We start from the raw sequence: 13,517 nt of genomic DNA, 5'->3' as shown, positions 1-13,517 counted from the left end.
TGCAATTTATTTCATTCTATAACAGATCACAAAATGTCCAATTCTGTGAAGCCCTTCAAAACTGAAGAGCGTGTAAGCTGTGTATAATGAAATAATAACTACTGTAATGTATGAGTTAGGGATATTTGGTGTATTAATTAGGTATGATTTTGCATAAGTGAACTTTAATTGGAAGCCAGATCGCTATGTGGTATTCTGTCAACCACAGGAAAATGATATTATACATTGCACAATTTGTGATAAAATTAACCCCAAACATCGTATTTCGAACATGCACTTTTGATGCTTTACAAATTAAAACAGGATGTTGCTACATGATACAGTATGCGATGGACATTCACTATGAAGTTTGTAAAAAAAAAATAGTAATTTTGAAGTTGTTAAAATTAAATTATTTTCGTTTGGAAATTATTAATCTAAATCTAGAGTAGGGCTAATATGATGAATGCGCCATTGATTTGGCTGAGTGGAGATCTTGTGTTCTTGATAACGAAGCAGTACTTAAATCGATTCACGGCTTGAACGGAGATTTATCTCCATTGCACGGGGCTGAGTGTTTATCTTTTGTCTTTTTCTTGACCTGTGATGTCTCGGGGGTAGCCTTGAATCGAGTTAACCACACGATAAGGGAGGTCCACCATATGAAATAGTCTAGTTTTGATCCAAAAAAGGTCAAAAAAGAAAGTAGATGAACGGATATGTATGTTGGTAAATAGGAAGACGGCTTTATGGATAAATTATTATAGGTGAACAAGTTGGTGGCTGAATGAATTTAGAGATAGGAAATTGAGTAGATTTATGATCGGTTGAAAGGATTATTGTGTGAATGGTTGAGTATATATGAATGGAATTTTAGATGAGTCGATGGATAGATGATTGAATAAATGTGTTGTGGAATGGATGGATGGATGGATAAATGATTCGTCGGATGGAAGAATGGGTGAACAGTCATCATATGACTAAATAGATGGGTGGATTTGTTTATTTTAGTAGGTTATTTTACGACGCTTTATCAACATCTCAGGTTATTTAGCGTCTGAATGAGATGAAGATGAAAATGCCGGTGAAATGAGTCCGGGGGCCAGCACCAAAAGCTACCCAGCATTTGCTCGTATTGGGTTGAGGGAAAACCTCGGCGAAAACCTCAATCAGATAACTTACCCCGACCGGGATTCGAACCCGGGCCACCAGGTTTCGCGGCAAGATGCGCTAACAGTTACTCCACAGGTGTGGACTAGATGGGTGGATGCATATATCAATGAATAAGAAGTGTTTTCAGATTTGGGTAGGTTAACAGTTGAAAAATGATGGCTAGAGGTATTCAGGTACACAAGAACATGGATAGATAGTTTTTCTCAGCTTATAATATAATATAGACTTCATACATTAATAAAATATTTTCATTTTGTTCTTGAAACATGTTTTAACTTAAAGTGCAAAATTACTGATATAAGAATGCAAAATCACAACCAGGGAGACACAGGCTTAGCTCAGGCTGTAGCGCGTTTATCTCATAGTCCGAACCTGCTCTTGATAGCGGACTCGATTCCCGCTTGGGCTCATTACCTGGTCGGGATTTTTCCGAGGTACTACCCAATTTTTAAGTCGAATGTATGGCAATCCCCGGCGAATCCTTGGCCTCTTTCCGCCAAATACCATCTCGCTAAATATTCTAGTAATTGATACAACATCGTTCAGTGACAAAAATATCGGGGATACCATTCCGACCATTTGCATGTGTAAGGTTGAGCCGGCAGACACCGTGTTCCGGAGCTGCGTTCCTACGTAGGTTCGAACCATTTGGCCTATACCTATTAACTAGCTAATTGACTTGCCATCAGGACGACAACCGATCCTGCCCTTGGTTTTTCCTTGGTTTCCCTCGGACTCTGAGACAAATGTCTGGATGAGATTCATAAGAAATAGGTCACGGATTTAATTTCTTCGCTGAAAATGCCCCTCCCCTTAATTTTCATAAATTGTTTATCTAAATTATTAAGTCCTCGTTCTTCGTTAAAATCTGCCCTTCTTCGTGATCGCTTCTAATGTTTGCAGTGCGGCTTATCCCTCCAGGCGCTTGCGCTTGTCCAGAATGTAAAATAAAATGTATTGTAAAGTGTAAATTTATACTGTAATACATTTTGAGTGCCGGCTGCTCTGCACATGCTTAATAAAATATAATATAATATAGCGATAAACTTAAATAAATTGTACAAAGAGAGAGGTGGGGAGAAAAGTGGGTTTATAAAGTGTAGAGAGGACTGCATCATATAGGAATGGGATGCGTGTGGGAAAAAAGGAGAAAATAATAGGCCTATAAGAAATGTATGTCGTAATGTGAAGATGGGTTTAATGGATATCGAGAGGCAAGAGATTGAGCTCCAAGGTTCGGAAAAATCCTCACTACATTTACAATGAGATCTCATGCTTAACTGAGGGAGGTGTGATTACATAAATTATTGTAACAAAGATAGTAGAACAGGTTTAGCGTGTCTAAGATTGGGGGCATGGAAGGGTAATAAAATTGTCACCGAAGAAGGAGAGCGCATCTGTACATTATGTGTGGAAAAGGAGTCTTGGACACACATTTTAGCCTACTGTAAAAAGACAGAACATATCCGGAGAAAATATCTACTACTCTCGATGCTAAGTCGGAATAGAGGTTCGCTTGTATGTCTTGACCTCATGAAGAATAAAGAATACGAACAAAAGATTGGATTGTTCCTCTTCAAGGCGAGACAGCTTAGAACACCAGCTGTTGAAGTTTATGATAACTGACGCAGGGATAATGGTAAACTTTGAATTATACACTTTTATGCCTGTTTGTATGTTAGGTTAGGATATATGGTATAATATATTTTGTTTGTACCATTTTCGTTTTAAAGTGTGTTTTTTTATGATAACCTTTCAATTATACACATTTATGCCTGTTTGTATGTTAGGTTATATATTATGCTATAATATGCAGTAAAACCTCGATAATATGCTCCCGCTTAATACGCTAACCCGTGTAATATGCTTTCTTGTCTGGTCCCTGCACGTTTCATACATAACTTTGTTACGCTCAAGTCCCGCATAATGTGCTATTTTTGTGGAATATTTTCTATGTAATTTTCAGCAATATACTGTAACAGCAATGAAACATTTTGGCCATTGAAGCCATTGGTGCCTTTAACCTGAAAAGTACTGGTATTCGATCCTTTACCTGTGCCCTTAATCCTTCATACTGTACAATATCCCAATCTTTTCTTACTCTCTCTTATTCGACACTTTATCTGTGTGCCTTCATACAGTTACAATACCCCACCCTCTTGCTAACCCTCTTTCTCCTCACTCGGTCGTAATAAAATTCTGGAAATGTTTGCTGGTCAGTTTGTTGTCCTTTAGTGTACTGAAGTGTCTGTGAGTGTGATTACAATGAGTGTTAAAAGAAAAGCGCTTTCTGTGTCGGAAAAATTGGAAATCTTACGAAAGTACGATGAAAACAGTACACTTAATCAGAAACAACTCTCTGATTCATTAGGAATCCCATCATCGACATTAAGGACGATGATAAAAAAAAATCGCGACTCAAACACTGTAGCTGCGACGTCGGGAGGATGTAAGCGGAGGAAAGTGAAGTGTGGTAAACATGACTTGGAGAAAATGCCTGAGGCAAAAAACAATAAATGAGTTCTTTTTCGAAAGAGTTAAGTGCAGTACGTATTGTAAATGTCTTTGACGTACAGTACAGTAATTACATAATGGAGTAATACTGTATTAACTTTCATAACAATGTATTTCAATAAAGAAAAATGTTAATGGATACTATATATAAGTCAAAATTAGTATACCCGCCTAATAATACGCGGTTTACACGCTGTCCCTTGAACATCGTCTTATCGGGGTTGTACTGTGTTTTGTTTGTACCATTTTCATTTTAATCTGTTTTTTTTTTTTTAGTTTTGTTTTTGTTTGTTTGTTTGGAAAGTGGTTGAATTTAATCATAGGTGAGGGGGTGAAACCTACAGAGTAGGAATTGTTTTTTGAAGAACATACGGACAAAAGACCCGTGCATTGGGTTTAAGAGCGAATTCTGAAAGTGTAATACATCTGTATGTATAATATTGCTGAATAAATCCATCTACCCATCTAAATAAATTGTCTTCTCTTGTAGTAAAATATGTTTAACAGGAAAAATAAATAAACCGTTAGTTTACATCCCTAAAGACTTCAGTAGCTGGTCACCTGGTTCTAATGAGTGCACTGATTCTGTAATTAACATTCAGGTAGTAGATGCTCGTAATTGTCTGTCATTTCGATTCACTCTGGTTCCACTCCTATCTGTTTGGTTTGGTTTCTAGAGCGAATTTCGGACTAATATCGCCGAAAGACTTCTTGCTATCACCAATTCCACCGATTATAAATCGTAGTCTAGTTGATACACGTAACTGATTGAAAATAACATTGTGGCTTCAGAAATTAGTAGACCATTTTAAATTTCGTTTGCCAGGTCCCGTTTCAGAACTGTTTGGGCAATTAAAGCCAGCGACGCACGCACACAGGCGGTTGCTTTCTTCAAGTTAAGTGTGATTGAACTGTACTGCTCTGCGCTAGACTCTCTCTTACATACAATGGGCTGTTAGAAAAATGTTCACTAGCTACTATCGAGCAGTCGACTGTAAAGATTGAATGGATGGACATTTGAGGAGGGGAATCGTATGAAATGAAGGGGATGGGGCCGGGGAAGGACTTTTGGAGTAGGAGTTAAAAGTTGTAAATGGTGCGGAACTAACGTTCTTTTCTTTTTTGAAGTCCCCCATCCCCTCTAGCGTTTACTCTTTCCACCATTTTCGGATTTCAATTGTGCTTGGATGCGAAATACATGCATATAAAGAGATGAAACAGACAAGGCGACGAAAAATCAAGAGGCGTACTGGTGTGCGTAGAATACTAACCGTCACTTTCCGGTTACAGTCGAAACGCTGCGCCGATTGCAAGCTAACGAGATTAATGCCTCCCCTCGTTTCATCCCAATGTGAAGCTGTTAGGGGCCAATTCTCTTGTAATATTATACTGACTGAAACCTATGCATTAAGGAGAGACTTCGGTAAACGATTAATGATTCGACAGTAAGTTTTCGAAGTTTTGTGACAGAAAAGCGGCAAAATTAAATTACTAAGCAATGTCTGCCAGAATATACAGAACGTTTATGACGTAGTTTTGATGCCTGTAGAAAGTAAAATCGTAAGTTTCTACCCATCCTAAGAGATTGAGGTATAACTTTTATCAATTCGATTTCTTATTTTCTTTTCTTGTATGGGAACCGGAAATGGCACTGAATTCTATGTCATGGTAGTCCGAACTATGTCTCGTTTTCATAGTTATCGAAAAAAAAAACCAATATGGGATACAGTAAACACCATAAATGTGATATTATTTCAGCTGTTTCTTAGTAAAAGTAGAGTAGATATAGATCTCAGTAGAAGCCAAAATAAAAAAAATGATTTTGATTATATAGTTATAAGAGGAGGGCCTAAGTACAAAATAAAGTATTAAATAAATAAATAAATAAATAAATAAATAAATAAATAAATAAATAAATAAATAAACAAATAAATAAATAAATTAATTAATTAATGTAATTTTGTAATCATTCGACTGCTGTTCTTATTTCATTTGGTAATACAAATTGTTCTCACATACAATGAAGACGTTAATTAAAAATACAAACAAGTCAGCATTTATTCTTGTTTTAATAAATTCGTATCGATTTATACCCAGAATTGCAGTACAATTTCATGAACTGAAATTATTAAGTGATAAACCTTCTGTAAGACTTATAAACAAATTAAATCGCAAGCATACATAATTTATTATTCTTCCATTATAGTTTTGGTGAAGGTTCATTTTATGTCGACCACAAACGATTGTAATCATAAATACATTATTTAATCACGAGATTGGTCAGTATGCCGTTTTAAGGTAATTTAGCGCGAAATGTTTACTTTCACTATAGTTTTTGTAAATATTATTTACTGATCGTATTTTAATAGCTTTGTTATACACTACTACCATTAGCGCTTTTGACATCGTAGGTGCGTTATTCAATTTAATGGCCGATATTGTTATTTATATTCATTATTCAAAAGGCCTTGTGCGGAGCAGCAATGTTTGAACAGTATCACAATACTACAACTGGCCAATTTTGTTTTACTATGACGGCTAATATTAATTACATTATAATTATTTCAATGTTATAGTCTATATCCAAGTACCACTAGTCCATTTTAGATTGTGACTTCAGATTAGGTTAGGTTACATGTGGTGAGCTTAGCTTATTGTAGATGGACTTAGCCTAAGTTAGGCGAGCTTAGCTTAGGTTAGTAGAGTTAAGCTTAGGTTAGAAGAGCTTAGCTTAGGTTAGGAGAGTGTAGTTTAGCTTAGCTTAGGAGAGCTTAGCTTATTTTAAGTGGGCTTAGCCTAGGTTAAGTGGGCTTAGCTTAGGTTAAGTGAGCTTAGATTAGCTTAGGTGATATTTTTATTTGAGAACTTCGTCGTCCTCTATTGAATATTGTTTTTTTCCATGACTTCATCAATTAGGCCTATATATATATATATATATATATATATATATATATATATATATATATATATATAAAGTAAATTAGGAAGGCATAATGATACGAAGGAGAAGAGGTCGGCCGGCGGTGTGGATCGAATATAGCACAGTTGGTTAAGAGCACTCAGAACGCCAAGATGAAGGGTCCTGGGTTCGATTGTCGGTGCCGGAAAGGATTTTACTCCATTAATAATAGTAATAATAATAATAATAATAATAATATTATTATTATTATTATTATTATTATTATTATTAGGTTAGATGAGCTTAGATTAGTATTTTACTTTAGGTTAAGTTATGTTCTGTCTATTTATTATTGTACATAGTTAATTTATAAAGATAATGGATAGCATCAACTTTTACAGGAAGCGTCTTCTGTCTTATAAATAAATTAATTTTATAATAGTTTGGAGCAACTAAACTTATCTAGAAATTTGTGGAACATGATTTGTATTGGCAACATCTGCCATGGAGTCATTCTTTGTTTTTGATTTACTACTAAGCTCATTTATAAATTACGGAAAGAAACAACGGGCATTAGATTGAATAATGTGTTAACAAATTGATAAATGGTATTAGTATATTCAACCGCTTATGTTCGAGTTTATCGTACCGTATCGTCTTTGGGATACACATAGCCTATAAAATATATACAAGTAAGAAGACATTCTCTATTCTCTAGTCACTAAAAAGATTGTTTGATTATCAGTCTGAATTAAAATAGACGCTGGTACAGACACTCTTTCTACCTCACTTTGATTATTGCGACGTTTTATTCAGTGATCTCAGGATTGATTCCTCCCAGAAACTACAGCGTGTACATAACGCGTGCGCCCGCTTCATTTGTAATGTTCGATACTATGATCATATTTCACCTTTCAAGAACTTATCATGGTTTAGGTACATGAGAGGAGAAATATGCACTCGCTTTCTCTCTTATATCGTATTATGCATACTTTATCCCCCTCTTATTCGACCGTTTCCATACTCTCTCTCGCTATCATAATATTAATACTAGAACACAAAATGAAAATAAGCTAGAACTTCCACTCCACACATCATCTATGTAGTCCTCATCTTTGACTGTTTCTGCTTCTCGTAACTGTAAAAGTCTGCCACCTGAAGTCGAAGGCTGCCGAACCTTGAAATTTTCCAAATCCAAGTTAGAAAATTATCTTATAACGAGTTGCCAAACTAACTTACTGTTATCACAAGTGTTGTATTGCATGTTTCCCCGTATTCACTACTCCTATTTCCTACTCTATACTAAATGATCCAGTCTGTAAACGACACTGGCGCTAACGATAGCGGAGTGGGACAAGGCCTGCCTGTACACGCACTATCCAATGTCTGTTCAGTCAAGCGCGCGGTTTTGTATGATTGAGATTGAGTGCTTTTAGGGAAATTGCTCAATTTAAGTATTCCATTTCACAAAAAGTGTCCCTGTATGATTCATGTCTCTCAGCTGAATGAAAGTGAAATTCATACCTAGATATTTCTAAGTTAATTTGCTCTGTATTAGAGTGCATAGATACGGAAATGAAATTTGGAGCTCCCTTATTGTAATAGTTTCTCTTACAACACGCTGCGCATGTGAACTAACGAAGAGTCCCTGTATATATTATACTTGTTGACAGTCGTGTGAAATTTTTGTCTACATACAGGTGGACTCCCATCAAGACTGGCTCCAAATTTTAATTCCGTATCTGTACATATCGGTAAAAATAATTCTGGAGACAATGTGGTAGAGATAATTAAACGCAAACAAGAGCGAAAGTTATGAAACGAGGGTTCTATGGACAACATTGCTTCCTGCCGAAACGTCCCAGACCGAATCGCTTCAAAGAGTCTCGTAACAAAAGCTTTTTCGATGTGGTTTCGTACACAGGGGTACAAAGTTATTTTGAAGTTAAAAGAGTCACTGAGAAACATGAAAACGTCCTGGTGAATGTGAACAGAAGTATCATTATATATTTTTAATATGAGTATACTTAAAAATTGGTTACGAAATTAATTTTTGCGTTGCATTAAAGAGAATAAGATGCATAAGTCACCAAAATGTACGGGCTTGCACACCGATAGCCTATATTATACTGCGTAGCGGTCCACTTCCCACTGACTTGGCTTGGAAGTTTACGTGGGCTATACTCAGGTACGGTTTGGCCTATTGTGCGCCCTTATATGCGATGATTGTCCAAATCCGACAGGTAGCCTGGGTGGAATTCGTGAACCCGACGCTGACAGATGGGCCATCCTATCTCAGTCCCTGATAGTCAGGTCCCGCTTCGCGGACGAGTAGCCTGATAAGTCCCAGGGATACGTAGCCTCAAGCTCTTCCTCAACAGCCGACGCTGACAGGTGGATCACCCTGCCTCAGCCTCTGATAGAATCAGGTTTCGTCCGCATGCGCGTAGCCTGGGGCCCGGAGCCCGAAACTGGTAGATGAAATGAGGGGGGAAAGTGGAGAGTGTTGTTGGAATAATAGAGGGAAACGGGAGTACCCCGAGAAAAATCCCCTGCAACATCTGCTTTGTCCACCACAAATTCCATCACAACCTGGGCGGGGATCGAACTCTGGACGGAAGGCCAGCGGTCTAGCACTGTAGCCCACAGACGCGGCACTGTCCACTGGCTCATGCATATTTCATTTTAAATTTGATACTAAAATAACTATACGGAGAAAATCTTAAAATACAAGAGAGCTACAGTAAATTGAAGAGTGAGAATGTGATAGTGCAAAGCCACACTTTCAACAAAAATGTTTTTTTTTGTGCGAATTAATTTCTTAAACATATGCGGAAGCATGCTTACTTACTTACTTACTTAATTACTTATTTACTTACTTACTTACTTACTTACTTACTTACTTACAAATAGCTTTTAAGAAACCCGTAGGTTCATTGCCGCCCTCACATAAGCCCGCCATCTATCCCTGTCCTGTGCAAGATTAATCGAGTCTCTATCATCATATCCCTACTCTCTCAAATCCATTTTAATATTATCCTCCCATATATGTCTCGGCCTCCCCAAAGGTCTTTTTCCCTCCGGTCTCCCAATTTATTTATTTATTTATTTATTTATTTTGCTAATAATTATAACATAACATATAATATATATACAGAAAAAACTTTAGCTCGCCCCTGAAAGAGGAGAACTCGTGCTCAGGGGCGGATTCCTGAATTGAAATTAATAAGTATACAATACAATTTGTCTTATGTCTATTATGCAATTATAGTATATAAATTTAAATTTACAATTTTTAAATTTTTATAAAATCCATACATAACTTTTTTAATTTAATACTAGAACTATTAGAATTGATAAGATTAGGATATTTAAATAAAAATTTGTTATATATTCTTGGGCCTAAATTACTACTATGATTAAATACTATAACAGTGTTGCATTTTGGTTCAAACAATCTTAAAGAATTCATACCTTTTGTTTCATAATTATGAGAATACAATTCAAAATTATTTCGATTTTTATGTATGAATTTTATTAATATCATATAATAAATTTGTCTTACGTTAAGTACATTAAAGTCTAAAAACAAATTTTGAGATGGAAAATCAATAGGTTTATGAAGACATATTTTAATTATTTTCTTCTGTAATAAATAAAATGGATTAAAATTGGATTTAAATGAGATACTCCATCCTATAATTCCATACATAATTAGCGATTGAAATTAACACACTATATGCATTTCTGGATTCGCTCATACGTGCTACATACCTGACCCATCTCAAACGTCTAGATTTAATGTTCCTAATTATGTCAGGTGAAGAATACAATGATTGCAGTTCTGCGTTGTGTAACTTTCTCCATTCTCCTGTAACTTCATCCCTCATAGCCCCAATATTTTCCTAAGAACCTTATTCTCAAACACCCTAAAACTATGTTCCTCTCTCAAAGTGAGAGTCATATGGGGAAGCTACTAGTAAAATATTGTAGAACATACCTACTCAACAAATAACGTAAGAAATTATGATACCACACCTAAGAGCATTGGATTCTAAACCTGTAAAGTTTTGTCTTTATGGCTTAGGACTATATTATTCTCACCCCTATGTCATCATTAGTTTTACTATAAATATTTTCATTTCTTCATATGAACAAATGAATTTTAATATCAACTCCTTTAGGGATAGTTTCAATTTAATGTAGCCTATACTTCACTTCCTTCCTTTGTGCAATATAATTTTGACTGTATTCAACTACCGTTTCCCCAGCGAAGTTGTTTCTCTCTCCCCTTTCTTTCCTTCGCATTCTCGTTGTTCGAACGCTTGGATTCTTCGGCGAATAGACTAACAAATAAGGTAAAGAAATTCGCGATCTGTATTCTGGGTACGTTTCGACAACATTTCTCTTGCTTCATCTTTGTCAATCTCGTCCCATTTTATTTGCTACTTTATTCTTTCCTAAGACTTCTCAGAACATCAGTAAGCCGAAAACAAGACACGGAGCTATCTCTCTCGTGAGACATTCTCCTTTGCGATCTAAATCAGTAATAGGCCTAATAGTACTTCTATTTTTTTAGTTATGAGAAAACAAATAAGTATTTATAACCACATTCAAATTGAATGATGCAGCAATTTAAATCTACTTATTTGTATGTTATTAAATTGCAAGCACTGAATAAGATACGTAACGTGTTGACTAGTATACTGAAAGATTCAAATGTGAAGAAAAAAATAATATAGTACTAATAACGTCAATGATAAGGATAGTAACAATAAGAATGATAATAATAATAATATTAATAATAATAATAATAATAATAATTATTATTATTATTATTATACTGTATAATTCTACACTTCAACAAAAGTAACTGAAATCAGGAAAAATGCTGAAAAAAAATTCTACAGTGTACAGTTAGGGCACAAATGCAGTTATATTACACTATAAATCGGGACTCTGCACATACATTTTATAAGGTATAATTTTTTTACTCTATAACGTTTACTGTGTATTTACTTCGAAAGCATGTGCTACGGTGCCTTGGCGTTGAGTTGCTGGTCGTTATTTTTATTTACAAATAGTTGAAACACGCATTCCAGTGATTGAATCGATATTCTTGGGTTTCCTGTAAGTCCCAAGAGATGTCAGGAACTTGAAAAGAACAGAAAAGAAGTGATTGATAACGATTCCACCTATTGGAAAATTTGAAACTAAATGAATGTATGAAGTATAGTATACTATACTCCAGGAACCAGGAAGGTGCTGAGATAAAGTAATCATTTGATTATGACATATGCCAAATGCTTCTGGCGCATCATAGGGCTAAGAAGCCGCACTCCTGAACCGAAGCTGTGTTCGGGTGAGGGTTTGACGCTCTGTACAGTTCATTAGATGGTTAGATTTTTTGTAAGGTTTTTAAAAATATAAGGCAAATTACAGGTATTGCACGCCAAATCCCCTGTACTATCTCAATATGACCAATTCGACAGATGATCTCACGGCTCATACAGTTCATTCATTCATTCATTCATTTATTTTATTCCATAGATCTTACATGAGCAGTGAAGCTTTAAGATGTGGAAAATTTGAAACTAAATGAATGTATGAAGTATAGTATACTATACTCCAGGAACCAGGAAGGTGCTGAGATAAAGTAATCATTTGATTATGACATATGCCAAATGCTTCTGGCGCATCATAGGGCTAAGAAGCCGCACTCCTGAACCGAAGCTGTGTTCGGGTGAGGGTTTGACGCTCTGTACAGTTCATTAGATGGTTAGATTTTTTGTAAGGTTTTTAAAAATATAAGGCAAATTACAGGTATTGCACGCCAAATCCCCTGTACTATCTCAATATGACCAATTCGACAGATGATCTCACGGCTCATACAGTTCATTCATTCATTCATTTATTTTATTCCATAGATCTTACATGAGCAGTGAAGCTTTAAGATGTGGAATAAGTCAAATATTTTACAATATTACAATTACAATTTTTACAAATTTTAATAGTTTTACAATTTAGTGATTTTCTACAATTTTTACAATTTTGTGCAATTTTTTACAATATTTTGGTGAGATGTAGTGAGATGAGGTGAGTGTTTCCGATAAACTGATTTATAAACAATACTCACTGTAATTATAGAAGCAGCGAAACTATCAATTTATTTAAAAAAGAATAATATAATGCTCTGTAAGTTACGTACTGACTGACTTCAGGAATGACTATAACGATGACTATGAGAACTACAATGAAGATTACGTTGGTGGTGATGGTGATGGTGATAATGGCGGTGATAATGATATTTACAATGAAAATATAAATTTGGCATAAGTTACTTAATAAATTACCGAAACCACATATTGGAATTCTGTACTTACTCGTAGACATATATTTGATTACCAGGGAAAGGATTTATATGTAAATACATATTTACTTATAAAGCTAATATAATTTATATTTTGCATTATCTTTATGTTTCACAATGTGTAGGGTTGAAAAATCCTACTTTTATTTTCCATATTTTTCCATATTTTAGAGTTTAGTACATATTTTCGTTAATTTCCATATATTTTCCATATTTCATATAAAACAGTCCATATTATATTAGGTTTAACAATAAAACAAAACAAAATTCCATTAACTTTTAAAAATACATTTCAACAATAGAGATTTAAACACATGTTCAGTAATCCCTTTAACATCAGAGTTATTTGAAAATTAGCAGTCCTATCAACAATGGGAAAGTAAGTTACAAAACTGTATTAATTTAATTTAAAATTTTTAACAGACTTCAGTTGTGCAGCTCAACAGTTAAATGCCAGTCAGAGTACACATAGGTTCAGTTTTGTAAATCATACTATAAAGACGGTAAATATGCCAAAAGTACGTCATTCAGTCAATTTAAAATCAAAACTAACAAGTTACATTTCAGAATTTAAAGAAGATG

The sequence above is a fragment of the Periplaneta americana genome, chromosome 4 (genome assembly GCF_040183065.1).
Source record: "Periplaneta americana isolate PAMFEO1 chromosome 4, P.americana_PAMFEO1_priV1, whole genome shotgun sequence".
NCBI lineage: Eukaryota > Metazoa > Arthropoda > Insecta > Blattodea > Blattidae > Periplaneta > Periplaneta americana.
The sequence above is the reverse complement of the archived record's forward strand: the minus strand, read 5'-3'. Positions refer to the sequence as shown.